The following is a 16,514-nucleotide window of genomic DNA, read 5'->3' as shown; positions in this document are numbered from 1 at the left end:
TCTGTGTAATGTTGTAAGGCCTCCACGATCAGTTCCTGCTCTGTGTAATGTTGTAAGGCCTCCACGATCAGTTCCTGCTCTGTGTAATGTTGTAAGGCCTCCACGATCAGTTCCTGCTCTGTGTAATGTTGTAAGGCCTCCACGATCAGTTCCTGCTCTGTGTAATGTTGTAAGGCCTCCACGATCAGTTCCTGCTCATGTGAGTAGAACATCTTGGCAGTGAAGACATCATCCTCAATCTACCGCTTCTCTTCACAAAGAGCACCAAGAGCCTTAGCTTGAGGTGCACCTCCCCATCATCCTCTGCTCCTCCTGCTCTCCAGGACCAATCAGTGCTGTCCACCTGCACTGCATCCTCATACACCAGGGCCTGTAGGAGCTGTGAGGACAAACCTCGTCTCCTCAGGTTGTAGTCCTTCACATGTGTTTTTATGCTACTACCGACCGTGGCCTTTTGGACAGGCAGTTGGCAATACCTTGACCATCTATTGATAACAGATAATCAATACCTTGACCATCTATTGATAACAGATAATCAATACCTTGACCATCTATTGATAACAGATAATCACTACCTTGACCATCTATTGATAACAGATAATTAATACCTTGACCATCTATTAATAACAGATAATCAATACCTTGACCATCTATTGATAATAGATAATCAATACCTTGACCATCAATTAATAACAGATAATCAATACCTTGACCATCAATTAATAACAGATAATCAATACCTTGACCATCTATTGATAACAGATAATCAAAATCTTGACCAACTATTGATAACAGATAATCAATACCTTGACCATCTATTGATAACAGATATTCAATACCTTGACCATCTATTAATAACAGATAATCAATACCTAGACCATCTATTAATAACAGATAATCAATACCTTGACCATCAATTAATAACAGATAATCAATACCTTGACCATGTATTGATAACAGATAATCAATACCTTGACCATCGATTGATAACAGATTATCTGTCACAGCTGTGGAAAGGAGTAGACCAAGGTGCAGCGTGGAAGATGTTCATCTTGTATTTATTTTACTCAGAACACTCTGACAATCAAACAAAGCGACAGCAAAACAGTTCTGTCAGGTTTCACCAACTAAACAGAAAATAACTTCCCACAAGGACAAAGGAAAAACAGGCTGCCTAAGTATGGCTTCCAATCAGAGACAACGAAAGACACCTGCCTCTGATTGGAAACCATACCCGGCCAAAACATAGAAAATAAAACATAGATTGCCCACCCACCTATCACACCCTGGCCTAGCTAAACAGAGAAAACACAGCTCTCCTAGGTCAGAGTGTGACATAATCAATACCTTGACCATCTATTGATAACAGATAATACAGACAGAAAATATGTTGAAGGTAATCCAATCTAAACAAAAATAAATAAAAAATGACCTAAAGCTGCTATAAAATTACTCTGATTACCATCCAACAATAGATCATTAGCAACAGAAACCAAGTTCAGATACAAATAAACATTATTATTGTGTTTGACCACCCAGAATTATCATAGAACTGATATGAGTTGACTTGTTCCTATTGTTGAATATATATCTATAACCTGCATATTTTCAGGCCACAGAGGAACCTCCGTTCTAGCAGCAGACTGAAGGTTCCCTCCAGATTGGTCCTCAATCTGTTCCTCTGCAGTCTGTGGAGTGCAGTCTGGAAGAGACTGCTGTTGGGGGACCATCAATCTGTTACTCTGCAGTCTGTGGAGTGCAGTCTGGAAGAGACTGCTGGTGGGGGACCATCAATATGTTACTCTGCAGTCTGTGGAGTGCAGTCTGGAAGAGACTGCTGGTGGGGGACCATCAATCTGTTCCTCTTCAGTCTGTGGAGTGCAGTCTGGAAGTGACTGCTGGTGGGGGACCATCAATCTGTTACTCTGCAGTCTGTGGAGTGCAGTCTGGAAGTGACTGCTGGTGGGGGACCATCAATCTGTTCCTCTGCAGTCTGTGGAGTGCAGTCTGGAAGAGACTGCTGGTGGGGGACCATCAATCTGTTCCTCTGCAGTCTGTGGAGTGCAGTCTGGAAGAGACTGCTGGTGGGGGACCATCAATCTGTTACTCTGCAGTCTGTGGAGTGCAGTCTGGAAGTGACTGCTGGTGGGGGACCATCAATCTGTTACTCTGCAGTCTGTGGAGTGCAGTCTGGATGAGACTGCTGGTGGGGGACCATCGATGGAGGATGGATGCTGTTCTTCCTCTCCATCGTCTTCAGTTTTCTGTCATCAGAAAGGTTCTAAATACTTTGACCAGGGAGATCAATTATATTCATTGATCTAACAATGACACTGTTAAAAACTGAGGAAGTACCTATCGAACTGCACAAGCTGAAAACCAGCTGTTCCATCTCCACTTTCCTGCTGTGCCCTGAAAATAAAACATGGATTACAGAGGGCATACAATAATGCATGTCGAAAAATAACAACTTTGTTTAGTCATTTGAAATGCATTACATACATTGCAATTGTATGTTGCTGGAGCATTGCAACATATTGCTCCTCCCAGCACAGAGCAGGTTTTTGCCTCTCAAGGGTGACACTGACATTCCTGCCCCAATCCCTAATGGTGTCCAGTGTTGTTCCTACAACATAACAACACTGACATTCCTGCCCCAATCCCTAATAGTGTCCAGTGTTGTTCCTACAACATAACAACACTGACATTCCTGCCCCAGTCCCTAATGGTGTCCAGTGTTGTTCCTACAACATAACAACACTGACATTCCTGCCCCAATCCCTAATGGTGTCCAGTGTTGTTCCTAAAACATAACAACACTGACATTCCTGCCCCAATCCCTAATGGTGTCCAGTGTTGTTCCTACAACATAACAACACTGACATTCCTGCCCCAATCCCTAATGGTGTCCAGTGTTGTTCCTACAACATAACAACACTGACATTCCTGCCCCAATCCCTAATGGTGTCCAGTGTTGTTCCCACAACATAACAACACTGACATTCCTGCCCCAATCCCTAATGGTGTCCAGTGTTGTTCCTACAACATAACAACACTGACATTCCTGCCCCAATCCCTAATGGTGTCCAGTGTTGTTCCCACAACATAACAACACTGACATTCCTGCCCCAATCCCTAATGGTGTCCAGTGTTGTTCCTACAACATAACAACACTGACATTCCTGCTCCAATCCCTAATGGTGTCCAGTGTTGTTCCTACAACATAACAACACTGACATTCCTGCCCCAATCCCTAATGGTGTCCAGTGTTGTTCCTACAACATAACAACAGTGACAGATGTGACAACATTTCTAATCAATACTGAAATTCTATGCCTAGATTATTGATACAATAGTTTACCTGGAAGAGACTGTGCAATTTCTTCCATTTCCCTTTTTGCCTCTGTTGCAACTTCTGTTGCTGGGGAAACCCTCTATGGCAGAGAGTCCACTACATCAAAACAACAGGAAATGTTAGGAACATCGCTAGAGTCAACCAGCATCAAGTAAATGAATAACAATTCCAAGTGTACTAACGTAGCCTCTGGCGTTTTCCCATGGTGGAGAAGTGCATCAGTCAGGAGGTCAATAAGATGGGACGGCCTCATTTCTTTGGTGACCTTCCCAAAGCGCCTCAGATACGACCACAGCCTCTCCATCTGCTCCCCATCTGCCAGTCCAGCACCGTCTACATATCGGGTGTTGAATTTCATCTAGAAATATAAAATCATGTCATACCATGGTAAAAGGGTTATTTGGTTAAAACCTTATAAAATATGAATTAATACCTACTGATAATATTAATGATCCTGTTCAAGTACCTGACATGGCAAGTCATGTCCATCAGCATGGAAAACTGGAACAACCAATCTGGTCCCATGCTTCAATTCAGGAAACTTTCTCTAAAAAGTTATGGACAAAATGTTCATGTTAAAACTATTGTTGGAGAAACTGCTTTTCAAATGTTAAAGTCAATGAGGTCTTGAATTAAAAAGGTTAATTACTTGCACATGTAGCTGCATCTGGAATCAATGTTCTCCATGAAGATGAGGTTGATGTTCTGGCCTCTCATCCCCTCCTTCATCTCTCAGCAGGTTCACTGCATCTGGCATCAATGTCCTCCATGAAGATGAGGTTGATGTTCTGGCCTCTCATCCCCTCCTTCATCTCTCAGCAGGTTCACTGCATCTGGCATCAATGTCCTCCATGAAGATGAGGTTGATGTTCTGGCCTCTCATCCCCTCCTTCATCTCTCAGCAGGTTCACTGCATCTGGCATCAATGTCCTCCATGAAGATGAGACTGATGTTCTGGCCTCTCATCCCCTCCTTCATCTCTCAGCAGGTTCACTGCATCTGACATCAATGTCCTCCATGAAGATGAGGTTGATGTTCTGGCCTCTCATCCCCTCCTTCATCTCTCAGCAGGTTCACTGCATCTGGCATCAATGTCCTCCATGAAGATGAGGTTGATGTTCTGGCCTCTCATCCCCTCCTTCATCTCTCAGCAGGTTCACTGCATCTGGCATCAATGTCCTCCATGAAGATGAGGTTGATGTTCTGGCCTCTCATCCCCTCCTTCATCTCTCAGCAGGTTCACTGCATCTGGAATCAATGTCCTCCATGAAGATGAGGTTGATGTTCTGGCCTCTCATCCCCTCCTTCATCTCTCAGCAGGTTCACTGCATCTGACAAACTACAGAAGAAGTACATCATTATCTGCACTAAATAACTAAATACAATTTACTAAATTAACTAAATTAATCAACACTGAAATAAAATACTGAAAAAGAAACTGAAAAAACTCCTTATTACTGCATCCCACCTTTCACCCTTTTTCATGTTCAGGAAGTGAAGCGGGTGGTCACGCTGGCAGGAAACCCCAACACGCCTGTCTCCTACAATTTCCTTGTTTTGGGTTTGGACCTGATGGCATAGCCTGCTTGAAATCCATGGCAACCCTAAAATATCTATAATAATTTAAAGTACAATACAAGTATTATGTACTGAAATGCTTCCTTGTAGGTTAACCTCTTGACAATGCAACAACAATAGAACAAGTCAGTAGCTAAGTTAACCTGTTGGGTCTAGGGGGCAGCATTTGCACGTCTGGATAAAAAAAATGTACCCGATTTAATCTGGTTACTAATCCTACCCAGTAACTAGAATATGCATATACTTATTATATATGGATAGAAAACACTCTAAAGTTTCCAAAACTGTTTGAATGGTGTCTGTGAGTATAACAGAACTCATTTGGCAGGCAAAACCCTGAGACATTTTCTGACAGGAAGTGGATACCTGATGTGTTGTATTGACTTTAAACCTATCCCATTGAAAAACACAGGGGTTTAGGAATATTTTGGCACTTCCTATTGCTTCCACTAGATGTCACCAGCCTTTACAAAGTGTTTTGAGTCTTCTGGAGGGAGATCTGACCGAACAAGAGCCATGGAACGGTGATGTCCCATTAGACACCTGGCGCGCTACTTCATGTTGGGTACCCTCGTTCCAATACGTTATAAAAGGCTATGCATTCGTCCACCTTGAATATTATTCATGTTCTGGTTAAAAAGGCCCTAATGATTTATGCTATACAACGTTTGACATGTTTGAACGAACGGAAATATATTTTTTCCCCTCGTTCATGACGAAAGTCCGGCTGGCTTACATCATGTGCTAACGAGACGGAGATTTTGGACATAAATGATGAGCTTTTTTGAACAAAACTACATTCGTTATGGACCTGTGATACCTGGAAGTGACATCTGATGAAGAGAATCAAAGGTAATGGATTATTTACATAGTATTTTCGATTTTAGATCTCCCCAACATGACGTCTAGTCTGTATCGCAACGCGTATTTTTCTGGGCACAGTGCTCAGATTATTGCAAAGTGTGATTTCCCAGTAAGGTTATTTTTAAATCTGGCAAGTTGATTGCGTTCAAAAGATGTAAATCTATAATTCTTTAAATGACAATATAATATTTTACCAATGTTTTCTAATTTTAATTATTTAATTTGTGACGCTGACTTGACTGCCGGTTATTGGAGGGAAACGATTTCCTCAACATCAATGCCATAGTAAAACGCTGTTTTTGGATATAAATATGAACTTGATAGAACTAAAAATGCATGCATTGTCTAACATAATGTCCTAGGAGTGTCATCTGATGGAGATTGTAAAAGGTTAGTGTATCATTTTAGCTGGTTTTATGGTTTTGGTGACCCTGTCTTTGACTTGACAAAACATTACACACAACTCTTGTAAATGTACTGTCCTAACATACTCTAAATTTATGCTTTCGCCGTAAAACCTTTTTGAAATCGTAAAACGTGGTTAGATTAAGGAGATGTTTATCTTTCAAATGGTGTAACATAGTTGTATTTTTGAAAAATTTGAATTTTGACATTTATTTGGATTCAAATTTGCCGCTCTTGAAATGCACCTGCTGTTGATGGAGTGCACCACAGGTGGCACGCTAGCGTCCCACCTAGCCCCAAGAGGTTAATAAAAATAGTACTACAATAGTAATAAACCCTTCATTCATCAGTATCCTGAACATAGCTGGGTGTTTCTGGGATAGAGGGTTGATATAAAAGTCAGTAATACAATAGTAATAAACCCTTCATTCATCAGTACCCTGAACATAGCTGGGTGTTTCTGGGATAGAGGGTTGATATAAAAGTCAGTAATACAATAGTAATAAACCCTTCATTCATCAGTACCCTGAACATAGCTGGGTGTTTCTGGGATAGAGGGTTGATATTAAAGTCAGTACTACAATAGTAATAAACCCTTCATTCATCAGTATCCTGAACATAGCTGGGTGTTTCTGGGATAGAGGGTTGATATTAAAGTCAGTACTACAATAGTAATAAACCCTTCATTCATCAGTACCCTGAACATAGCTGGGTGTTTCTGGGGTAGAAGTTTGATATAAAAATCAGTACTACAATAGTAATAAACCCTTCATTCATCAGTATCCTGAACATAGCTGGGTGTTTCTGGGATTGAGGGTTGATATAAAAGTCAGTACTACAATAGTAATAAACCCTTCATTCATCAGTACCCTGAACATAGCTGGGTGTTTCTGGGATAGAGGGTTGATATTAAAGTCAGTACTACAATAGTAATAAACCCTTCATTCATCAGTATCCTGAACATAGCTGGGTGTTTCTGGGATAGAGGGTTGATATAAAAGTCAGTAATACAATAGTAATAAACCCTTCATTCATCAGTACCCTGAACATAGCTGGGTGTTTCTGGGATAGAGGGTTGATATAAAAGTCAGTAATACAATAGTAATAAACCCTTCATTCATCAGTACCCTGAACATAGCTGGGTGTTTCTGGGATAGAGGGTTGATATTAAAGTCAGTACTACAATAGTAATAAACCCTTCATTCATCAGTATCCTGAACATAGCTGGGTGTTTCTGGGATAGAGGGTTGATATTAAAGTCAGTACTACAATAGTAATAAACCCTTCATTCATCAGTACCCTGAACATAGCTGGGTGTTTCTGGGGTAGAAGTTTGATATAAAAATCAGTACTACAATAGTAATAAACCCTTCATTCATCAGTATCCTGAACATAGCTGGGTGTTTCTGGGATTGAGGGTTGATATAAAAGTCAGTACTACAATAGTAATAAACCCTTCATTCATCAGTACCCTGAACATAGCTGGGTGTTTCTGGGATAGAGGGTTGATATTAAAGTCAGTACTACAATAGTAATAAACCCTTCATTCATCAGTACCCTGAACATAGCTGGGTGTTTCTGGGATGGAGGGTTGATATTAACTTCTTGGGGCTATGTGGGACGCTAGCGTGCCACCCGTGGTGCACCCTATCAACAGCAGGTGCATTTCAAGAGCGGCAAATTTGAAACCAAATAAATGTCAAAATTCAAATTTTTCAAACATACAACTATCTTACACCCTTTGAAAGATAAACATCTCCTTAATCTAACCACGTTGTCCGATTTCAAAAAGGTTTTACGGCGAAAGCATAAAGTTACATTATGTTAGGAGAGTACATTGACAATAGTTGTGTGTAATGTTTTGTCAATTCAAAGACAGGCGTCACCAAAACCATAAAATCAGCTAAAATTATGCACTAACCTTTGACAATCTCCATCAGATGACACTCCTAGGACATTATGTTAGACAATACATGCATTTTTAGTTCTATCAAGTTCATATTTATATCCAAAAACAGCGTTTTACTATAGCGTTGATGTTCAGGAAATCGTTTCCCTCCAATAACCGGCAGTCAAGTCAGCACAACAAATTAAATAATTAATATTAGAAAACATTGGTAAAATATTATATTGTCATTTAAAGAATTATAGATTTACATCTCTTGAACGCAATCGACTTGCCAGATTTAAAAATAACCTTACTGGGAAATCACACTTTGCAATAATCTGAGCACTGCGCCCAGAAAAATACGCTTTGCGATACAGACTAACCGCCATGTTGGAGAGATCTAAAATCGAAAATACTATGTAAATAATCCATTACCTTTGATTCTCTTCATCAGATGTCACTTCCAGGAATCCCAGGTCCATAACGAATGTAGTTTTGTTCAAAAAAGCTCATCATTTATGTCCAAAAAGCTCCGTGTTGTTAGCACATGATCTAAGCCCGCCGGACTTCACTTCATGAACGAGGGGAAAAAATATATTTACGTTCGTTCAAACATGTCAAACGTTGTATAGCATAAATCATTAGTGCCTTTTTAACCAGAACATGAATAATATTCAAGGCGGACGAATGCATTCTCTTTTAAAACGTATTGGAACGAGGGTACCCAACATGACCTCGCGCCAGAGTCTAATCGGCCATCACCGTTCCAAGGCTCTTGTTTGGTCAGATCTCACAGTAGAAGACTCAAAACACTTTGTAAAGGCTGGTGACATCTAGTGGAAGCAATAGGAAGTGCCAAAACATTAATAAGCCCCTGTGTGTTTCAATGGCATAGGTTTAAAGGTAATGCAACACATCAGGTATCCACTTCCTGTCAGAATCTGTCTCAGGGTTTTGCCTGCCAAATGAGTTCTGTTATACTCACAGACACCATTCAAACAGTTTTAGAAACTTTAGGGTGTTTTCTATCCATATATAATAAGTATATGCATATTCTTGTTACTGGGTAGGATTAGTAACCAGATTAAATCGGGTACGTTTTTTTATCCAGCCGTGAAAATACTGCCCCCTAGCCCCAACAGGTTAAAGTCAGTACTACAATAGTAATAAACCCTTCATTCATCAGTATCCTGAACATAGCTGGGTGTTTCTGGGGTAGAGGGTTGATATAAAAGTCTATATATTCAGCAATAAAAGTCTATATATTCAGCAATACAGTAAGATTCTGAGACACAATCACTTCCTATTGGTGAGCTGCAGGGAACTGCCCACGTCTCTGAGACACAATCACTTCCTATTGGTCAGCCGCAGGGAACCGCCCACGTCTCTGAGACACAATCACTTCCTATTGGTCAGCCGCAGGGAACCGCCGACGTCTCTGAGACACAATCATTTACTATTGGTCAGCTGCAGGGAACCACCCACATCTCTGAGACACAATCACTTCCTATTGGTCAGCCGCAGGGAACCGCCCACGTCTCAGGAGATATGTATTTTAGGCAGTAAGTACAACTGCCTAGGCCTTGGAGAATCTGTCCAAAAAGACAGACCATCTGTTTATCTGTAATGTACTTATCCTCATACAGTTTATCTCCTGGATTAATCTTTGTGTTTTCCGGTTGTGTTGAGTGGGACAATGGAACATAGTGTTTAACATGATCCTATTGTCTATTGGCTTCAAGAAGATATTCACTTTATCCATTACAACAATCTGAGCCCCCTTATCTGCTGGTTTAATCACTATATTTCTAGAGCTTGATTTTTAACCATTTGTAAGGTTAAGCTGATAAAAAAGGTGAGGTTCTGAATAGTGAAAAGGAAGCCACATCCCTACGTATCAGAGTCTGTATAGTTTCTGACTCCAACTGAGGTTCCAAATGTGAGGGGTTTGGAAATAGTATCTGAGGAAAATCTGTTTCATATTCACAATGATCTGATAACTTCAATCTTCTATGATAGACGTGTAGATCCCCTCCGGAGCTCCTCCCAGTCCACCTGTTTAGGAGTTGGTATGAAAGTCAGTTCACCTGTTTAGGAGTTGGTATGAAAGTCAGTCCACCTGTTTAGGAGTTGGTATGAAAGTCAGTCCACCTGTTTAGGAGTTGGTATGAAAGTCAGTCCACCTGTTTAGGAGTTGGTATAAAAGTCAATCCACCTGTTTAGGAGTTGGTATGAAAGTCAGTCCACCTGTTTAGGAGTTGGTATGAAAATCAGGCCACCTGTTTAGGAGTTGGTATGAAAGTCAGTCCACCTGTTTAGGAGTTGGTATGAAAGTCAGTCCACCTGTATAGGAGTTGGTATGAAAGTCAGGCCACCTGTTTAGGAGTTGGTATGAAAGTCAGTCCACCTGTTTAGGAGTTGGTATGAAAGTCAGTCCTCTTTCTAGAACCTCACTCTCGGCTTGGTTGAGCCCAATGGGACATTGCTGGTCAAGACCTCAAATGGGTTGTGAAGTAGTATGGACATATTGATGGAACAAGGTCACTAAACTGGTGGATAGACAGGGTAGCTCCAAGAGCCTCTGCTGTCATCTAGAGGGGGTTTCTCTGTACTGCTTGACACATGGAGACTCAATGGAGGCCCAGTGCAAGTGCTCAAAGTAAGGCCCAAACAATTGTTTGTCAGGCTGGGATCTATAAAGCAGTATGTTCTTCAATTAGATGCCAACTAATATTCATACAGGGACAATAGGTGGACAGGAGGAAGAATGGTGGTCCTGATTCATACAGGGACAATAGGTGGACAGGAGGAAGAATGGTGTTCCTGATTCATACAGGGACAATAGGTGGACAGGAGGAAGAATGGTGGTCCTGATTCATACAGGGACAATAGGTGGGGCAGGAGGAAGAATGGTGGTCCTGATTCATACAGGGACAATAGGTGGACAGGAGGAAGAATGGTGGTCCTGATTCATACAGGGACAATAGGTGGACAGGAGGAAGAATGGTGGTCCTTATTCATACAGGGACAATAGGTGGACAGGAGGAAGAATGGTGGTCCTGATTCATACAGGGACAATAGGTGGACAGGAGGAAGAATGGTGGTCCTGATTCATACAGGGACAATAGGTGGACAGGAGGAAGAATGGTGGTCCTGATTCATACAGGGACAATAGGTGGACAGGAGGAAGAATTGTGTTCCTGATTTTCACAATTCCTATTTTTTCTTTAGAGCTTCAGATTGAGATTGTTGTTATTCTCCAATATGTTTCTCTTCAGTGTTGCACTCTGGGTTCTCCAAGGGGAATACTCCCCCTATTCTCCTCTTGACAGTTATAGCTCCATGCTTTTGCTGTGAATTGTCCACTGTTGGTATCAATTTATTTGGTCCCAAAAATACAAGTTTTAGCTGAATCCCCAGTTAGAATCCATGTGGGTCATTTAAACGTTTCTAAAACGATTAAAAGTACATTTAAAAAAATGTGTTCCTGACATTTCACCACAATAGGCAATGGATAAAAAGTCGCCAAACAAAGCATAATGATGAATCATAATGAATCAGATTACATGGAGAGGGGGGACCTGATCCTAGATCATAATGAATCAGATTACATGGAGAGGGGGACCTGATCCTAGATCATAATGAATCAGATTACATGGAGAGGAGGGACCTGATCCTAGATCATAATGAATCAGATTACATGGAGAGGAGGACCTGATCCTAGATCATAATGAATCAGATTACATGGAGAGGGGGGACCTTATCCTAGATCATAATGAATCAGATTACATGGAGAGGGGGGACCTGATCCTAGATCATCATGAATCAGATTACATGGAGAGGGGGGACCTGATCCTAGATCATAATGAATCAGATTACATGGAGAGGGGGGACCTGATCCTAGATCATAATGAATCAGATTACATGGAGAGGGGGACCTGATCCTAGATCATAATGAATCAGATTACATGGAGAGGGGGGACCTGATCCTATATCATAATGAATCAGATTACATGGAGAGGGGGACCTGATCCTAGATCATAATGAATCAGATTACATGGAGAGGGGGACCTGATCCTAGATCATAATGAATCAGATTACATGGAGAGAGGGGACCTGATCCTAGATCATAATGAATCAGATTACATGGAGAGGGGGGACCTGATCCTAGATCATCATGAATCAGATTACATGGAGAGGGGGGACCTGATCCTAGATCATAATGAATCAGATTACATGGAGAGGGGGACCTGATCCTAGATCATAATGAATCAGATTACATGGAGAGGAGGGACCTGATCCTATATCATAATGAATCAGATTACATAGACAGGGGGACCTGATCCTGATTCAGCACTCCTCCTTTGAGACACTGCCTTTATGAATAAGGAATGCTGTTGTAAAGTCTAGTTACAGCAGGTGTTTACTGCCATCTAGTGGAAGATACCAATAAAACACTCTATTATCAGGGTGGGGAGACGGCTGAGTGCAGGATCCATGGTGAGATGACAAAAGAGGAAAACACACTATATGGAGAGAAGTACAAATAAAGTATTTCTGAACAATAAAGAACAGATTAAGATAATGAATACCTGGAATTACATATTATTACTAGTTAGTAGATCTCTTCTGTCATCATTATTTAACCATACACCGGTGACGTCAGAAGGGACGTGATTTCCTCATATGAAAGTGAAAGTAACTGTGTAGTCTACACCGTTACAAAATGACTGTAGAAAATGTAGCGCACATTTCTCTGCAACATTAGAAGTAGGATAAATGTGTTGATTTGAAGGACAGACGTACAGACTCTGGTAAGTCTTGGCTACATATAACTATTATAAAGTTAGGTCGTAGTCAGACATTCAATAGACAGAGTAGGCTTGAGATATGATTCTTTATCATGCTGACCAACCTGGGCCCGTTTTCCACGATGGAATTTAGGCTTAACGCTGGAAACGCATAAGAAGTGGTAAACGATAATTAACAAAATACAAAGTTGAGTAAACGCTATTTTACAAATAAAAAGGTGCTTAAGCGCGTTTACGTGGGTTTACCCTCCACTACATCCCCGTTGATGTGGTGTGCAGCGTAGAGTGTATAGTCATTTAGTCTCTATAGACCAGGTGGCCAGTTGGTGAGAAACTGTTCAGATGGGGTGGTTTAGACCACTGCACCACCCAGGAGGTGACTGAAAGTAAATATGTGATTTTGTACAGGATCCATTTTGAGATGACAGAGCAGAAAACACTATATGGACAATACTGACAAATAAAGTAAGTATTTATGAACAATAATTCATTCTAAATGACAGAGTATGTGAATGAATACCTGGAATGAGATATTACTAGTTAGAAGAACTGTTGAGCTGACTTGCTGACAGCAGTTTTCAAAGTGGAAACTAATCAGTAGGTCTACATGTTATCAGTAAAACGTCTGGTAAAGATGGTGGAGGAGCTTTTACATTATATGGTTTAATGTTTATCTCAGGGTTTCTCATCCTTTGGTTCTTATCCAGCACGTACACACCTTACAGGGGAAAAACACAACTAAACCTGATTTCCAGTAAATTATAAGTTTAGCTAAAATAATGTAAGAGAGATGTCTTGAAGAAGGACTATAACATTTTTTAAGCAAGATTCAGAACAGTGTCACGTTACTGCTGTCTCATGTAACTGACTGTTAGCTCCACCCTCTGGTTACTGTTGTTATGTGAAGGGTGACTCCTTGACTACAGTTGAAACTGACTGTTAGCCCCACCCTCTGGTTACTGTTGTTATGTGAAGGGTGACACCTTGACTACAGTTGAAACTGACTGTTAGCCCCACCCTCTGGTTACTGTTGTTATGTGAAGGGTGACTCCTTGACTACAGTTGAAACTGACTGTTAGCTCCACCCTCTGGTTACTGTTGTTATGTGAAGGGTGACTCCTTGACTACAGTTGAAACTGACTGTTAGCTCCACCCTCTGGTTACTGTTGTTATATGAAGGGTGACTCCTTGACTACAGTTGAAACTGACTGTTAGCTCCACCCTCTGGTTACTGTTGTTATATGAAGGGTGACTCCTTGACTACAGTTGAAACTGACTGTTAGCTCCACCCTCTGGTTACTGTTGTTATATGAAGGGTGACACCTTGACTACAGTTGAAACTGACTGTTAGCTCCACCCTCTGGTTACTGTTGTTATGTGAAGGGTGACACCTTGACTACAGTTGAAACTGACTGTTAGCTCCACCCTCTGGTTACTGTTGTTATATGAAGGGTGACACCTTGACTACAGTTGAAACTGACTGTTAGCTCCACCCTCTGGTTACTGTTGTTATGTGAAGGGTGACACCTTGACTACAGTTGAAACTGACTGTTAGCTCCACCCTCTGGTTACTGTTGTTATGTGAAGGGTGACTCCTTGACTACAGTTGAAACTGACTGTTAGCTCCACCCTCTGGTTACTGTTGTTATATGAAGGGTGACTCCTTGACTACAGTTGAAACTGACTGTTAGCTCCACCCTCTGGTTACTGTTGTTATATGAAGGGTGACTCCTTGACTACAGTTGAAACTGAATATAAGAAAGTATCTGTACAGGGTCATTTTGAGATGACAGAGCAGCTCATAGTTTAACCTCTAAACTGCAACTCAGTTTCCAAGTAAAGTGAGTATTTCAGGTTAATAATGTAGAATAAAGTAGAGGGAACATTTGGAATCCACTAAACTAGTGTAGGAGTTCTGCTGAGTCATTCCTACCATGTGGTGCCTTTTCTGTCCCCGGGAAATATCAGTTCTTATTTAGTGTAAAATGTGGATTCAAAAAGGCTTTAAATATCAGGTGTCCTTTACCTTATAAACACCAAAATATGGATCCTGAAAGGGAATGTTATGCATTTTAACACTTTTTGTCAGAAGATGTAGGCGTTTTTGTCCCCAGGTGTTATTTATCAACTTCTACAATAAATATAAGCCATAAAATAACAAAATGTTAAACTGTTTCTTCATTATTTTATAGTCCTAGTTGAAGTCTCTTTCATCAATGACTTTTTTCATGATTATTGTATTTATCTATCCATAGGGGAAGCCTGGGCAACTGAAATGTCTGAGCTTTTTCAACAGTGTAACTATGAACATCTGTACCAAAACCAAATGAAGGGAGACATAGATATGATTAAAAAACAACTGTTGATGCGACATGAAAAAAGATGGGTGGAGGAGATGAATCATCAACCCAAATTGAGAACCTTTTGTTTGATTCAGGGTGAATTGGTGTGTGAGAGATATATTATGTATAACCTACCTAAAAGCAAGAGATCTCTATGTGCACAGGGAAGATCAGGGATATTGTCTCTGTGTATTGAAACAGGTCAGATCAGGGATATTGTCTCTGTGTATTGAAACAGGTCAGATCAGGGATATTGTCTCTGAGTATTGAAACAGGTCAGATCAGGGATATTGTCTCTGAGTATTGAAACAGGTTATTTCAGGGATATTGTCTCTGTGTATTGAAACAGGTACGATCAGGGATATTGTCTCTGCCTATTGAAACAGGTCAGATCAGGGATATTGTCTCTGTGTATTGAAACAGGTCAGATCAGGGATATTGCCTCTGAGTATTGAAACAGGTAAGATCAGGGATATTTTCTCTGAGTATTGAAACAGGTCAGTATTGTGGTGAAATGGAGGAAAGACTATGTAACTATTGTGACCTTAAAGAAATAGAGAATTAAACTGATTTAATCCTCTATTTCCTGTTCTACCATGATATACGCTTGCTCTTATTCCAGAAAGACCACCAGATATACCCTGGCAGTATGTGATGAGTGATGAGGAGAAATTGAAATGTTTTTTGTCCATTGTGTATTTCCGTTTGTGGAATATTTAGATAAATCCTGGAATATAAGAAAAATGTTTACCTATAATTAAATTGTAAAAATATTTAGCTTCTGCGTGGTAAATGGTACATGTGTATATAGATTGTGTATAGACTTGTCTCCCATATGAGTCTTCTATGTGGTAAATGGTATGTGTATATAGATTGTGTATAGACTTGTCTCCCATATGAGTCTTCTATGTGGTAAATGGTATGTGTATATAGATTGTGTATAGACTTGTCTCCCATATGAGTCTTCTATGTGGTAAATGGTACATGTGTATATATAGATTGTGTATGGACTTGTCTCCCATATGAATCTTCTATGTGGTAAATGGTATGTGTATATATAGATTGTGTATAGACTTGTCTCCCATATGAATCTTCTCTTTGTGTCAGACTGTATTTCTGTATTTATTTATCTGTATATGTTATGTATGTATATATATACAGTATGTATATATGTATGTATGTGTATATATACAGTGTGTATGTATATATGTATATTATTGTTCTGCTCTAGGGATATAATTATTGTTTGCATCACCTTATTTACTATTATG

General features: G+C 40.4%; 1 long non-coding RNA gene across 1 annotated transcript; it reads left to right on the top strand.

Moving 5' to 3' along the window:
• The first annotated feature begins 12,362 nt into the window (after positions 1-12,362).
• LOC123732965 (uncharacterized) lies at positions 12,363-16,168 on the top strand. Its single transcript, XR_006763540.1, has 3 exons — positions 12,363-12,904; positions 13,310-13,366; positions 15,157-16,168. It is a non-coding gene; the product is annotated as an uncharacterized lncRNA (long non-coding RNA).
• The last annotated feature ends 346 nt before the right edge of the window (positions 16,169-16,514 follow it).

Source organism: Salmo salar, unplaced genomic scaffold, assembly GCF_905237065.1.
Source record: "Salmo salar unplaced genomic scaffold, Ssal_v3.1, whole genome shotgun sequence".
Lineage (NCBI taxonomy): Eukaryota > Metazoa > Chordata > Actinopteri > Salmoniformes > Salmonidae > Salmo > Salmo salar.
The sequence above is the reverse complement of the archived record's forward strand: the minus strand, read 5'-3'. Positions and strand labels throughout refer to the sequence as shown.